Source organism: Mustela nigripes, chromosome 13 (genome assembly GCF_022355385.1).
Source record: "Mustela nigripes isolate SB6536 chromosome 13, MUSNIG.SB6536, whole genome shotgun sequence".
NCBI classification, from domain to species: domain Eukaryota; kingdom Metazoa; phylum Chordata; class Mammalia; order Carnivora; family Mustelidae; genus Mustela; species Mustela nigripes.
In genome coordinates this window covers 84,718,984-84,733,403 of record NC_081569.1, presented here as the reverse complement: position 1 = coordinate 84,733,403, position 14,420 = coordinate 84,718,984, and the positions used below count along the sequence as shown (strand labels likewise).

At 36.9% G+C, this 14,420-nt stretch overlaps 1 long non-coding RNA gene across 1 annotated transcript; it reads left to right on the top strand.

The window, feature by feature from the left end:
• The first annotated feature begins 3,896 nt into the window (after positions 1–3,896).
• LOC131998792 (uncharacterized) lies at positions 3,897–14,041 on the top strand. The gene is made up of 2 exons (XR_009398868.1): positions 3,897–4,394; positions 10,806–14,041. It is a non-coding gene; the product is annotated as an uncharacterized LOC131998792 (long non-coding RNA).
• The last annotated feature ends 379 nt before the right edge of the window (positions 14,042–14,420 follow it).

Below are 14,420 nucleotides of genomic sequence, written 5' to 3'. Positions count from 1 at the left end.
ATTCTAACATAAAAGAACCATAGGGTGAAACAACACTTCCTGGGTCTCCTTTGTTGGCAGGCTAGGCCCTTTTTTCATACTCTTATGTTGGAAACAGCTTTGGGGTCTAGAATGAACTATCAGGATTGAGGATGAAGTCATAACTTTTGCTAGTAGGTACCATGAAAAAAAAGTAAGTAGACTGACTTCATCAATGACGTTTTCTCCAGGGGATTGCCTTTGTAAGAGGCCTTGTTGCACTTTTTAAGCAGAAAGGTACAATTCACTGAAGTATGAATGTTCAGGAAGGCTAGCAAAGTGTATTTTTAGAATAATATTGTATTTTCTAATATGTCAGGAGGTCTCTAGATGTGAGATATAAAAAACCTAATTTTTGTCAAAATTAGACTATCATTACATTAGCGTGTTCTTAAAGAATGAAGGTGGACATTACTCATCTACAGTAGCAAAGGGGAAGAATATTTAAAAACCAGATGACAGCTATGTGCCTTGTAATTTCAACAATACTGAATGATGAACAATCTTCCAAGTTCATTTAAGCAGGAATGGGAGAGAATCCCTATAAAAGTGAATTAAAAAAGATCTTGTACAAATACAAATCTTGTACAAATAAAAAAAGATCTGTACAAATATGCCTCACCCTCCATTTTATTACCTTATAATGCAAATAATTACTTGCTCTTGCTACTAAGAGCCATTTTAATGTAATGGATTCATTTCAGACCCTCAAGAAAACCAAAGCCTATGTCCTTTTATAAGTTTGGGAGGAACTTTCAAATGGCTGTGCCCAATTTGAAGACATAGATATATATATTTCCTGCTTATTAAGTTACAAACTTAGAATTTATGCTGATGAACATTTTCCACCTTGACTAATACCTCCTGCTAGAGAAGTTTTCTTTTCAAGAAAACAAATAACAAGTGGACAGAAGGAAATTCTAAGCCTGTGTGATTTGATAGTGGTCGCATTTTACATCCTGAAATTTAGAGCTATAAATAGCCATTTTTACATTTTGTGTCTCTTGGTTAATATCTTGTATAGTTCCTTGCACATAATAGTTGTTCAATAAGTTTGCTGAAGAAATGAATTTGTGAAACATTTTTACTATTTACCTTGTAATCTTCTCTGATGTGCAAAAATGAAAAGAAAAAAGGGGTATTAACATTTGTCTTTTTTTATGTGAACAAAATATTGTTAAAATTCTAGGTGAGTTTGACTCAAAATGCCAGAAAAGAAGCCCCATTCTATGCTAGTTAGTAAGGGAGGAATCTCTGACATTTCCCTGCCTATTCAAATGAAAACTGTTTGAGGTAATACTGCAATGTTTAAAACAAACAACCCCCCCCCCCCCCAAGCACAGAATGAACTTTACAAATTAATGACTTGAAAAATCCTTAGAGTTAATCTCTTTTTACATTCCAGACTTCAATTTTCTATGGCACACTCACATTTCAAGACCTTTAAAAATGCTAAAGGGTAGCCATCTTCCGAAGGGGTGAGGGGAACAGAAGGTCACAAATCCTATTGTTCTTTTTTTGGGGGGCGGGGTTGAGAACAGGCCAGTGTAGTCTCATCTACTAGAAAAGAATTTAAGAACTAGTGTCGATTGTTAATGATGATGCCACACAGGGCTGCTCTATCTAGGGAAGGTGGTACAGAGGCCAAGAGGAATCTGTTCTTCAAGAGCAATGGCTGCTCTTACTGTGTTCCCAATTCTTAGCCCTTAGTGAGCACCCCTCACATTTGAGTAGGGGGCTGCAGCTTTGGGGCACCATGGAACCAATGGAATGGAGGTAGGGGGAATCAAAAGATTGGAAGTAGCTTCAGAGTTGGGAGGTCCTCTACCTTATATTGGTCCCAAAACAGCTGATTTGGGGCCTGGCTCAAGATCATGTACATGTTTTAAAAAAAGGCAGACTGGCAGATCCTGTTCCATTTTGAATGTGAAGCCTTTCATCAATGAGTATGAGGGTATTACTTCCAGTGGAAAATGTGTGCTTATATACCAAGGACGTCCTTGGCTTCACCTGGGCAGGCTCCCTAGGAGATGATTTGCCATCTCCCTAGCATTTTCTCAGGAAGATGAGGAAAACTGGAAGGAGCCAAACAGCAAAAGACCCTACATAAGATAAATCTCAAATCTAAATTCCATTTATGACTAAACATCCTCTTTTAAAGCAGTCCCTTGGTGTGAAGATATGGGTATTGTTTCCTGTATATCCAAATATACATTTATACTCTTAGCATTGTAATAGGTCATCCTTCCACTTGTGTACCTAACAAGAAATGGATCCCTAAAAGGAAATGTTCCTTACCAATGTCTGGTACAATGATGACCTGCCGTTTCCCCAAGAATCCTCTTTTTCTATTCACAAGTAGATAAGAGTTGGTATTTTGTCACCAGGTTCATGCCAATGTCAATTCATTATAGTAAAGGAGTATTTATAACATTATACTTTTTTAATAGAAACCAAAAGCGGAGGTTGATAGAAATATCCTGCTATCGATACATATCCAGTTTAACCATTATATGGAAGAACTGGGTGGTATCACCCTAAGACATAAAGGTTTTATGAAAGAAAAATAGATGGCCTATTCATTGGTTTATTTGTTCAGTCAGTAAACATTCATGAGTGCTTACACCAGGCAAAGTTCTATGCATGGAGAAAAAGATATGTCTCTGACCTCAAAGACGTGTTTGGAGAGACAGCCATGAAAATAGACGAGTACAGTTTGATGCAATGAGTAGAGTAATGTGAGGTCTGTGCAAAATGCAGTGGAATTCTAAGGGAAGAAGCATCTGTATGTGGCAGAAGGAGAAAGGGTAACACTTGAATTCACTCTTGAAGGAGAAATAGAGGTCCAGGTGGAGGAAAAAGTGTGTGCAAAGGCCCTGAGGCAGTGAAAAGCATATTCTGTTCAGGAGATCATACCTAGATTATATTGCCAGAATAGGAAGTTTGAGGAGACCGATGGGAGTACAACTGAAGGGGTGCTATGGGCTAAACACTTTGAAGATCCTCAAATGCCAGACTAAGAAGTGTAGATTTATCTTATATCAGATGGAAAGTCATTGAAAAAATTCAAACATAATCAGATGTGTATTTTAGAAAGACCACGCAGTCCATGGACTGGAGCATGGATTAAAAGTGGGGGGTGAACTAGTGACAGTGAGCCTTACTGGTGGTTGTCTTTACCTCCCCTCCTTGGTATAAGTGTGTTAATGAGTGACACTTTATTAAATAGGTACAAATTCTCAAACCCTAAGCAAAAAGGAAGGCATAAAAATATTTTCCAAAGAGGCATCTTTTTGAGGAAGATAATTATGCACATTGGTAAAGACCACAGATTAATTTCGTATGCCCCATGGATAGCTTTTAGGGTCAAGAGGGCATTGCTCATTGTTTTATTTTACTGTATGATTGACATCCACCTGAAATGACACTTCGGTTACTGCATTCAAAGACTGTGTGGTGTTGTAGAAAGAGTGCTACCAAAAGTCAAGAGACGTGTCTCTAGTTGAGCTTTATGTCTCTGTCTTTGAAAGACCTTAGGGAAGTCACTTTACCTCTCTGGGCTTTCTCTTCCTCAGTTGTTAAGTTGAGGGCACAGTGTAAGTTATTTGTAACATTACTTTATTTATATTGTTGTATGATTTGTGAGTTTGCCCTTATTAATCTCTCCTAATGTTTATTTCTTACCTTGTCTTTATGCTTTCTCACAATTTTAAGAGAGACAGAAGTATTTGGAGAATAACGTGTCCCAGGACATGTTATTTAGGACAGAATTCTGTCTTTATTGCACTTAATATACTTAGCTTTCCTACTGGAAATATTAGGATGTTGGTAGCTGTTTTGAAACTGTGGCGTTTCTGCTTGCCTGAGTCACATTCTATCCTCATGAGCACAAAAGGAGGACTATTTAATCACTTTCAACATCTACCAGTCTAAATTAATAACTTACCTCTACTTTTTAAGTTATACATTTTCCCTTCCAAAAGGATTGTTTCTTAGGTCAGATAATTATATGTTCTCAGAAAGCTGGTGTATGGATAAAATGGTGGCACTCAAAATTATAGAAATTGTACTGCTTCTAATAATACTCTATTTTAAATTCTGCATTTCCTTGGAAACTTCCTGTTATTTAATGCTCTTTTTTTTTTTTTTTCCTTCACTTAAGAGGCTGTTTACATTAGTAATATATCTTCTAGAGCTCTGGGAGTTCAGAGGGTTCGTACCTACAAAACAGCACAGCACTGTGACCGTGCTTTCAAAGACATGCAGGGGTCCCAGGGCAAATCAAAATGTTTTTAAATGTATGACATGTGTGAAGTTGATGAAAATTCATGACTTCTCTCTGTCAGGGCTGCTTGAGCTTAAATCATCAGAGAAAGGTGAGTGCAAAGAATTTTATTTAATACTTTTAATTCTGAAATCCTTTCTATCCCCTTACTTGGGTCCTGTGTTTCAGCTCCATGCTATTTAATAGTCTGCTAACAAAAATTAAAAAAAAAAAAAATTGGCTGCATGTTCTAAATTGCTTTTCAGAATTTCCTTCTTAAACCATCACTCAGATGTATAACTTTTAAAGAGGAATTGAAATGTGGTTTGAGAATGTAATCACGTACTATAGAACATGCAAAATACATGTGAAAGACCATACGAGTGCTGTTAATTTAACTGATTATACTTTATGTTTTAGAAATGTTTTCAAATTTATCTTTTAAAATTGAAAAGAAAATATTCCAGGAAAATGCTAAGAGATTAAAAAATAAAGCCAAAATGCTGTGGATATTGAGATCAGCTGTTTTTAAGTAAAAATCCATTCAAAGCAAAATAAAAGGCATTGTGCAGTGTGTGCCGGCTAAAACTGAGAACACAAGAGCATTGCAGTTAATTAGAAGCAATCAACAGGATGCTTTGCAACATTTCTCACATCAGTGCACCATCTGATTGTTATAATAAAAATTTCCCACAGTCTTGATGCAAAAAGGAGTAGAAATAAATATTTGAGTTATTAAAATATATGATTTCAGTTGCTCTTGCCAATAATTATTTTTACTAATTATGGTTATGAAAATAAGATCTTGAAAATCCCCAAAGGTTATTCTATTTGTATTTTAGGGGATAATCTTAGTTACATGTTTTGTTTTAATTTATATACATTTGAATATGAGAAAAAAATCAATTTTTGGTGAAAATAAAAATTTGAGTTTTTATATGATTTGTGTGTGGCTATTGTACTTATGAAAGATAGCTGGGCTTTTCCTGGGCCATTGAGCCACATATTATTTGAATGATCAGTTACTATATTACAAATAATGAAGTACTACGTTACAGCTCTTTTCATATTAACAGAACATCGAACTAAGGCAACTATATTAACTGTATCATACAAGTCTTAAAAGAATGTACAATACTTAACACTATTATTTTTCTACAGTTCGTTCGCTGCTTGGTTCGACTCAGAAGTTTTATTTTAGTTTCGCTTATTCTAAATCAGAAACTGTTCTGCTAGGGCAAAAATACTGCTTCGTTGTATCTTTGTGAAATTTAAAGTTTGCTCATGAGAGATAACATTTGTTTTCCTTCTCTCCCTTCCCCTCACCACAAACTTTTAAAAAAAATTTGGGGTGTGTGTGTGTGTGTGTGTGAGAGAGAGAGAGAGAGAGACAGAGACAGAGAGAGACAGAGAGAGAGAGAGAGAGATTGATTGATTCTTTGTTACGTTGTCTTCTCACATTAAAGGTAGAGCTCCCCCTGGGCCACTGAGGTGCTTCAAAAACACATCCGCAAGGTGGTCTGTAAAAAACGTTGAACATGAATCAGAACTATATACACTTTGACAATAGTTTACAACTTTTTCTCCCTCAAAAAGCAAATCTGTGAAAGTCTAGGGGGTCCCCTTTTCGGAGGCACAGACAGTAGTGACACTGCGGCTATGAGTAAGAGAATTGTCTTCTAAACAAGTCAATGATTCGCTCTCCTGTGTTTATAAAGTACAACTTGCTCATCAGAGGAATTTACTCCTCACACGGTGGGCATCTCTTGCTGAAAGAAAACAGGCTTTAGGAGAAAACAAATTGGGTTGATTTAGGCTATTTTTGTTTATTGTTTGTTTTGTTTTGGTCTTATGTCTTCTCTCACATCACACAGGCTGGTTTTTTTCTCTCTCCCGCTCCCCCAAAAAGCTTTTTGCTAAGTATGTTCTTTCTTGAACATGCATTACGTATATCTGTGGAATAATTAAAAAAAAAATACTTTCAAGAACTTTCTTCTCTTTGGCACCAAACTATTGCTTTTTGTACTATTCTTTGCACAGATCTGACCTACTTCATTGCGGGAGGGTGTCCTTTAGCTAGGTTCTCTCTAGGAAATTTACGCTTTCTGCTACTTTACAGAGACAAATAGCTTTGATGATAAATACTTCGGAATACACATCTCACAAGTCCAGAAAGAGGCTATGTTAGGAGGTAAATATTTTTTCTTCTCAGGAGTCTATTAAATGCAGAGTACTGTTGGTGTTTAAATTTTTAAACTCTGATATTTTTGCCTGTCAAGATTGAAGCATTAGCTACAAACATTCACTACTCCAATGAAAAGCAGTTTTAGTAAACAACAGCCTGAAATTGGCTATGTTGCATTTAGTTTGGCTTATAGGAATTGGAATAATAATGGTCTAAAAATGTATATTAAAATAATTTTGCTTATCTCTAGCATCCTTATTTCTTAAAGCAAACAATTTAGACAGAAAAGTCATTTGATAAAATAATTGATTCGGGCAAAATAGTACTCACATTCTTCTGCAAGATAATGATTCAGCAGCTACTCTTCCTTCACTGGTACTTCATTACACACAATCCTCATTCATCTTAAAGCCTTAAGAAAAAAAATCCACATCCTGTATTTTTAAAAATTATTTTTAAAGAGGTGAACCAATACAGGAAACTAGAATCAAATCTGTAATAGAATTTACTTGCTGTTATTCACATCTTGAAAAATTTCCTTAAGGGACAGAAATGTCATATGCTTAGTTTCAGGACAAAGGCACCTTTTTAAATGAAGGGCTTAAAGAAAATCGATAAAGAAGTTTAATAGAAAGCAGGCTAACTAAGCTTTTGGATGTAAAAATTATCTAGATTACAAATCAAGAAAATAACTAACATTTAATGCACTTTAGATCTGATGTAAGGCTAGCCTTTAATGAAGAGTTTCTTTTTTAAAAAAAGCAATTATGGGCAACTTCTGGAATTCACTTTGGGTAACATGTCTAGGGGGGTCATTGTTTTACCGTTTTTCTATGGTAGAGCTGATTTAACTTGGAAGTTAAGAAAAGTTATGTAACTTCAGAGTGTTTCCAGCTAATGGTTTTATGCAGGACTAATGTTATTCAGTTAAAAACAAAAACCAAAACCTTATAGTCATACAATGTTAATAAACTCATTTAGCAATGATGGATTGTTATTATTATGATTATTATTTTACTTGAAAAATGACCAAGCTATATTGGTCAGGAATTAAAACAATTCAGGTCTTAGCAATTTTATAAAGTGTTATTTTACTAGTTTAGGAATTAATAAAAACCCCCTTGCATGTGATTCCTTAATATTCATTTTTATATTTTGAGGCTTACATGTATTTAAAATTTCCAGATCATTAAATGCTTTTAGCTACATAGTGTGTTAAAGTTAAAAAAAAAAAAAAAAACAACTATTGTAAACCGAGTTTTATTGTAAACAGAGTTTACATTTACATTTCTTTTTAATAAATAGACATAAAGTTGTTATATTTACTAGGTCATTGTTTTTTGTTTTTTGGGTTTTTTTTTGCTAAAATTGCAAGCATTTTGTTAAAATGTCTTATTTAGTAATGAAAACAATTTTATAAATATTAATACATCTTCACTTTTTTACTACTTTCTACCAATTTTTGATTTCTTTAAAAATACAAATTTATTTATTTTTAATGGAATGAGTAAATATGTTTTGAATTCAAATTCACTGTAATGAAAGAGAGTTTAAAATCTTCAGCAGGATAGTGAACTATTTACTTGACTTCAATATGTCTGTCTGTCTTTTACATGATCTGACAGAACTGACTAGTGAAAACTAACCAAAACCAGAAATCAACTGAGAGAATACTCAAGAAGGAAAAAGGAAGAGTTGCAGGAAATGATATTTTCCCATCAGTGGATAGGCATGCATATATTAAAGACATAAAAGGCAGCAAGGAGAGAAACAAAAGCTGTATACTGGGGGTTCTGCAAGTCTGAATTAACTACATGGAAAAAAATGAAATCATTCTGCTTAAACTTGTTCACTAATAAAAGGAGAATTGCTTTTGTTAAATATGCTTGGTGTGATTATCAAGCAAAATTTTTTTCTCCCAGACATCTATGAATAAAACATGCGTTTGAGCATTAGGTAAACAAACAATAAATGGATGAGTTCAGTTGCAACATAATAACATTTTATTTAGAAAACATATATAATCATATTTGTATTGGCAATCCAAATTTAATGACTTCTTTCAGTAAAATTAAAGTGCCTCACAAATAACATCTTATGCATAAGGATTGCTTATTCTTTGCCCATTTTTTCTATTTTTTCAAAGAAACAGATTTTTAAGGTCTCTGCTGAACCATACATAAACAAGATGAAGCATGATTTCTCAGCAAAAAAATTTTTTTCTTTTGGATCACCTTAATTTTAAGGTATAGATGTTGTAAAAAAAATTTTTTTTTTAATATATTTCTGGGACTGCAGGAGAAAATGTTCTCAAGTCTGGGATAGCTTGGGCTGATTTGAACAAGGCTCTGTGTGTAGCTGAACCAGTCTTTGGCTTATTAGGCATTTCATTAACACAACATCTTCTGTAAACTCTGAATGAGAATAAACCATTTACAATAAGGAAAGCAAACAACAGAATGAATTTCCTCTGTTGGTGTTTTATAAGACTGTTAAACAGAAAATGGAGGGAAGAACTCTCTTTAGACGATATCACTTAATTAAGTAAAGCATCCTAATCAGAGTCCCCTCCAATTGTAATGACTGTAGGGAGTCAAGTACATTTCTGTCTATATTAGAGTATCTAACTGCAATGATTTATTGATATTTATTTTAGAAGTACAACACAAAAGCAATAAAACAGAAGAAGCAGGGAGAGAGGGAACATGCCATCGCTTACTGTGGGTTCAACCAGAGCACTTCAACAAAATTCCCGATTTTCTCGTGGGGGGTTTTCCTTTCTAAAATCAGAGCACACCTTTAGATGAGAATGTTCCTTTCCCGCATTTGACTTTTCCAAATAGTCGCTGTGACGTTTCTTTGTCCACTGGGTGAATCATTGATTCACTTTCTTCCCTACAAGAATCACCGCAAATGAGTGGAAGGGCACCTGCTGTTTTCTGCAGTGACATTACTAGATGCATTCTACACTGATTTGAGTCGTAAAGTACAGCTTCTTTGTATGGGAGAGAGATTTGAGGAAGGAGAGTAAATATACTGTATAGGCAGACAGACATTGGCTGCCCTCCAAGCTGCACACAGCATAAACCTGTTTATCTGCCACATTTCACAAATCTCAAAAACATGTGAATAAATCAGGCGAGCAACTGGATAAGTGATTCACACCAGGGAATCTAACCAATATTCTGATGAGAGGGTACTAGGATGCTAAGACATTGGGGCAAATAGACCTGTATTGTAGAAACTGCACATAATAACATTGATTAGTAGTCCAAAGGAGATAATATTCTACACCAAAATGAATCTGAAGAGGTATCCCAACCCTGTGGACTTTCGATGGGTATTTATGTGCAAGTTACTTGGAGAATTGAGTTAAAAAATACACTTTTACCCATACCATTCCAATAATTGGGGCCAAAGTGCACTTGGACTTCAAGCTAGTTATCAAGGTAATTTATTTATGGATACCTGGATCTAAATATTGGAAGCTAGTGCCTGAAAACCCCCAATTACCACGACACATATATGTGAAATTAAATTATCAAACATGCTTAGAACGTATTTGCTTGGTGAAAGCAAACTTTCCTTAGAAAGTTACAATCTTATAACTGAAGATGAATTGCTCAGCAATAAGTGAGTAGGGCAAACAAAGGTATGATTATTGCTATATTACTACTTTATTTTTCTCTTAATCTCTGTTATTTTTGACTCATCTGCTGATCTTTTTAATGGTTATTCTGCCTTAGCATTTAGTTGTAAATGGAAGTTCTGAGAGGTGTGGGCACTAACCTCAAATACATGCTCTGGTTCTGAAGATCTCTTAAAATTATTTATGAATTTCGAGTTTGGATTATTTCCCTACACTAGACCTGGTTATAGTCACAGCAAGATGAGTTATCCATTTGCTTTGTATTTCTATTGGCTTCCAGTAAAGACCTACCATCTTACTACCAAGAAAATGTAGTTTTCCCTACATCTGTGAACACAAAATACTATTCCAGAATGAAGGGCAATCACACAAGGCATTTAAATTAACACTGCACACCCCACAACTTTTTTTCCTCCTGCAGTGTAGAAAGAGAGCCAAATTGCTAAAACTTTTTGGACCTGCAAGACTTTGTTAGATTAGTAACCTAAGACATCATCATCTTAGCAACAGGAAGTCCTGGAAAAGGTAGGTGGCCTGGAAATTCATGTTCCAAGTGAAATTTTGGTACATTCAAGATTCTTTGCTTAAAGCCTTGCCGCAAGAAAACCCGTTGAAGTCTATTGCCAGTTGTGTCCACCAATTTGTTTTCTTTTCTTGGTGTTTTCTCATCTTCTTGCTTCTTGTCTCAGGTTCTGTTTCTGCAGGATCGGGCAGAGACTGACCGAATGGCTGCAGTTACCAGGATTTGAAAACCCAATATCAGAATCTGCCACTGTGTGTGTGTCTGCCCTGAGCGCTCTCTTCTTTAGCAACAGGACATTTGCACAACACGGGAGCATCTTTTCTTCTTCCCTTGGCCCTGACCTTGTAAAATATGATACAAAGTTTTTCATGGCTTTTAAGTCCCGCGCATGGGAAATCTTGCTGGAGATACACAATGATTAAAATGCCTTCCTTAAAAGATGTGCGTAAGTAGGTGTCAAGTGGACGATTGTGGGCGGTCAAGACCAACCTCATCAACAGTCTCAAGGCTAAACACACTGATTTTTGTTAATCCCAGGAAATTTTACCCAGTTTTCTAAATGTGTTGAATTTTGAGTTTATGTCCACAAAGCTGAAGTCGGTTCTGTGAACCTCAATTAAGGTCAACCATAGCTCTTGAATCCGCCCTAAAGAACTCTTTGGAAGATTTGTATGTTTACTTGTAGTTTTATGGTTTTATTAACACAAGTACGACATGCAACTAAGCTGTCTATTCGCCTTCTTTGCTGGCATTGGGACTGGTGGCTCTGATGGCCAGAGGGGCTGCTCTTTCTACCCTGGCTTTGGGGTTCTCAGAGGCGACATGGTGAGCAGTCTCTGCATGGTGAGATTTGCGGCACATCGGTGGCACCTCAAGCCCCTTGATGCCATGCACTAGGAACTTCCAGAAGCCCCTGGGCAGCATGCGCTTTGTTTTCTTGCTGCTCCTGGAAGCTGCGTTTGGGCATCAAGATCTAGCCCAAGAATCTTCCATTTCACCCATTGTCAGTGCCTCTGGGTTTCTGCCATTTTGCACTTCACTTGACCTATCGGTCTGAGCAGTGCTGGATGCACTCCGTGGTCCTCTCTTTAATAATCTTGGCCTTCACTGAGGTCTGAGAGCAGCTGTGATGCTGCCGAGGAGGAGATAGCAGCCACCTCCATGGGCAGTGCCAAGGGAGAGCTGGAGAATTTTTAAAGTAATGCTTACTCTGAGTCAAAAATGATCACTAAACCCCAACATCTACACACCATAGGAACCCAAGAAATAGTGGACTGACTGCATGTGAATGTTTTAATTACAAAATTAATTAAATAGCATATAAAGTGAAAAAAATTGACTTTCTTTTCTCCTAGCCCCCACAATCCCATTATCCAGGAGTAACCATTAAAAATAATTTTTCATATGTATTTTTTAAAGATTGTATTTATTTATTTGAGGGTCAGAAAGAGCTAGAGAGAAAGAGAGAGAGAGTGAGCACAAGCAGGCGGAGAGTGAGAGGGAGGGTCAGAAGCAGCAGCAGCAGACTCCCCACTGAGCAGGGAGCCTGATGCGGGGCCTGATCCCAGGACCCTGAGATCAGGACCTAAGCTGAAGGCAGACATGCAACTGACTGAGCCACCCAGGCGTCCCAGTTTCATATATATTTTAATAGACTTAAAATTTTTTCCTTTTCTTTTTTTAAAGTAATCTTGATATCTAACAGAGGAGCTTGAACTCACAACCCCGAGATCAACAGTTGTATGCTTTACCGACTGAGCTGCCAGGTGCCCTAATGAGTAGACTTTTTTTTAAATGTATTTATTTGTCAGAGAGATAGAACACAAGCAGAGGAGCAACAGGCAGAGGGAGAAGTAGGTAGAGGGAGAAGCAAGCTTCCTGCTGAGTGGGGAGCCTGATGCGGGGCTGGTTCCCAGGGCCCTGGGATCAAGACCTGAACTGAAGGCAGCTGCTTAACCCACTGAGCCACCCAGGCATCCCATGAATAGACTTTTAAAATTCATAGGCAAGCATATCTTAAGTCACAAATAAAATCATACAATGTATTTACTATACTGAATTTGCTTGAATTCACTTAGCCTTGTACGTTGGCTATCATTCCATTCCCTACACATGGGTCTACTTCATTCTTCTAGCAGCTGCGCAGATAGCAAATAATACGCTATTATGGATATAACATTCCCATATTGATGGATACTTAAGTTATTTTTTAGTCTTGTTTTTTCAAATAATACTTCAGCAAACATATGCATATTTTTGTGCACTTTTATAAGTGTATTTGTAGAATTAATTGCCCAAAGTAAAATTGCTATATAAAAATACATTTACAAGTTTTGAATGATATTGCCACCTTAATGACACAACCAAATTGCATCAATTTACCTTTCGCTGAAAGTTTTTGAGAGGCAGGGATTTTGAAAAAGGGCTTCACTGAGTTCTGTGTGTTATATATCTGCGTGCCAGTCCATCTCTTCCAGTTTGCCGAAACATAGTTGGGTTGCAGCTGGGATGGTTGGTGGTGACCTAGTGGAGAGCGAGTGTTCCCATGACATCTGTGCTGGGACAGCAGGGAGGGCTGGGGAGGGGAAAGCACCGAGATGCAGAGGAGAAGAGCCGGGAAGTATGGCTGCCATCGGTTTAGGAATGGTCCAGTCTTCGCCATGTCTCTTTGCTAGCCTGTTTTACCATTCAGTGTCTCTGCGTGTGAATAACCCAGAAAATACACATGACACCATCCTAGTTCCTGGATTTGAAGAGACATCCTCATCCTTGAAACCTCTACTCCTCATTCAATGTTTTCATTTGGCCTGGCATTTTATAAGTCCTATTTTCATCCTTAAATAGAAACTTAGAAGTGCCTCTTGATCTATACCCTAGATCTCAGCCTTTTAAATTGAGGGGTTACTTTAATGTTCTCAAGGTTATAGTTACACAGGAAGTTTATTTTGTATTCAGCATGAACATGCTAGGTACTATGTAGGGGCTGTGGATGCAAAGATGAATGAGATATAATTCTGCATTCTAGAAGCTCATAAAATAATGACGAGACAGATGGCACTAACTAAAATACAGGCCCCTGATTGGTTAAGTGTTAAAACAGAGGTATTTGATCAAAATTCTATGATGTCCCACTTCTGGAAATATAGCCTGCAGATAGATTTGTGCATGCACAAAAGGACACAGAGACCAGAGGTGTTCCTCACAGTATTGTTTGTGATGGTGAGACTTAAATAACATTCTGAGTGTCTATCAACAAGGACACTCTATGTGGCTTAATAAATGCTCTCTATGTACTGATATGGAGTAATCTTCAGGATATGTTTTTATATGGAAAAAAGCAAGCTGTGGAACATGTGTAGTATATGTTGCCTTCCACATAAAAAATAAAGAAAAATAAGACTGTGTTAGTGTTTGCTGGTCTATGCATAAAACATCGGAAGACTTCTTAAGAAACAACAAGTGCTAATCTTTGGGGTGGGGGTGGGCATCAGAGATTAGTGGGGTGGATGAGAAAAGAGGGTGAAACAGATTCTCAATGTATACCTTTATATGTCATTTTCAATTTTGAACCATGTGAATGAATTATTTTTAAATTATATTAAATAGGGGCACCTGGGTGGCTCAGTGGGTTAAGCCTCTGCTTTTGGCTCAGGTCATGATCTCAGAGTCCTGGGATCGAGCCCCACGTCAGGCTCTCTGCTCAGCAGGGAGTCTGCTTCCCCCCACCCCCCGCCCGCCTGCCTCTCTGCCTCCTTGTGATCTCTCTCTCCCTGTCAAATGA